Below are 1,844 nucleotides of genomic sequence, written 5' to 3'. Positions count from 1 at the left end.
TGAACTGATCTAGTTTGCTTCTAATGTATCTGCAGATCTGCCAACCCTCTCCTTTGACACTTCTACTTTTCCTATGCTTAAATGTATTGATACCTTTAAGTAGATTATTAAAAATATTAACTGAGGATGAAACTTCAGATACATTGTTAATCAGTTGAAAAGAAATGGGTATAATCATATTATAGGACTAAGACAATATATATAAAGCATTTAATCAGTGCCTAGAATATAATAATTCATTAAAATGTTAGGTATTTATTTCTATCCTGGGCATATATACATATTTTTACACTTGTTATGACATGAATTCGTAGGGACTAGTTGCCAGAAGTTCAGGCTCCTTTCCTTTGGTTCTCACAAAGTATGCCTCTCTGAAAGAAACAGGAGAGTGCTTCATTTGAACCAAGGTTTCTTTCACTTTAGCTTCCTTCTTTTTTCTGATCATTTTCATTCAAGCAGTTCAGGAAGTTATCACAGCTTTTAGAGTTCATTTTCATTCAAATAGTTCAGGAAGCTATCACAGCATACGCTCAATATGCACATTAATTCTCTTGACAAGAATCTTGCCTTTTACTTGTTTGTTCACAACAGTGCCAACAACATGCTGGGTAAAACTGTAGATTCTTACAGTTTTGCTATGACAATAAGTGAGGGGCATTCCCTCTTGAACAGTGACCATTCCCTTGATGTCTACAATATCACTTTTCTTATAGATTTGCAGATATGTGGCCTAAGGAACAACTCCATGTTTTCTAAAAGGCCTAGAGAACATATAGTGGGTACCTCTCTTCTTTCTCTTTGTGTTTTCATTTGGTGGATTACTGTGAAATGAAGGTTCTGGCTGAAACCAAACCAAACCCATTGCCATCGAGTCGATTCTGACTCATAGCAACCTCTGTTGGGTTTCCAAGGCAATAAATCTTTGTGGGAGTAGATTGCCCTGTCTTCCGTCTGTGGCATGGCTAGTGGGTTTCAGTTGCCAACCTTCTCGTTGGCAGTCAAATACCTTAGACACTGCAATTGTTTTTGAATTATCTTCAATAAAGTTTTACTTGTGTGTGATATTAGTAACATTATTTGATAATTTCTGCATTCTGTTGGGTCACCTTTCTTTGGAATGGGTGAAAATATGATTATCTTCCAGTTGTTTAGCCAGATAGCTGTCTTCCAAATTTCTTGACATACATGAGTAAATGACTTCTGTGCTAGTAATGTTTGCAGAAATATCTCAATGGGTGTTCTGTCAGTTCCTGGAATCTTGTTTTTTGGCCATTACTTCACTGTTATTGGACTTCTTCCTCAGTACATTTGGTTCTTGATCATATGCTACCTCCTGAAATGGTTGAACATTGACCAGTTCTTTTAATTTATTCTGCATTGTTCAATATTTTGCCTGTAGAATCCTTCAGTATTGCAATTTAAGGCTTGAATTGTTTCTTCAGTTCTTTTAGCTTGAGAAATGCTAAGCTTGTTATTCCCTTTTGGTTTTCAAATTCCAGGTCTTTGCAAACTATTCCAAAAAATAGAAAAGTATGGAATCCTCCCAAATTGATTTTATGAAGCAAGCATAACCTTGATACCAAAACTAGGCAAAGACATCACTCAAAAGGAAAACTACAAACCAATATCCCTCATGAATATAGATGCAAAAATCTTCAACACAATCCTAGCCAATAGACTCCAAAAGTACATCAAAAAAAGAATTCATTATGACCAAGTGGGGTTCATATCAGTTATGCAAGGATTGTTCAACATTAGAAAAACAATCAACGTCATCCACCACATAAATGAAACAAAGGAAAAGAACCACATGCTCATATAAATCAATGCAGAAAAGGCATTTG

The 1,844-nt window shown here is 35.5% G+C and overlaps 1 pseudogene; it reads right to left on the bottom strand.

Moving 5' to 3' along the window:
- Window positions 1-295: 295 nt before the first annotated feature.
- LOC103199160 lies at window positions 296-862 on the bottom strand (annotated as a pseudogene).
- Window positions 863-1,844: the final 982 nt, after the last annotated feature.

The sequence above is a fragment of the Orycteropus afer genome, unplaced genomic scaffold (assembly GCF_000298275.1).
Source record: "Orycteropus afer afer isolate SDZICR_OR568_19922 unplaced genomic scaffold, OryAfe1.0 scaffold00105, whole genome shotgun sequence".
Classification (NCBI taxonomy): domain Eukaryota; kingdom Metazoa; phylum Chordata; class Mammalia; order Tubulidentata; family Orycteropodidae; genus Orycteropus; species Orycteropus afer.
This window is presented reverse-complemented; position numbering and strand designations above follow the sequence as displayed.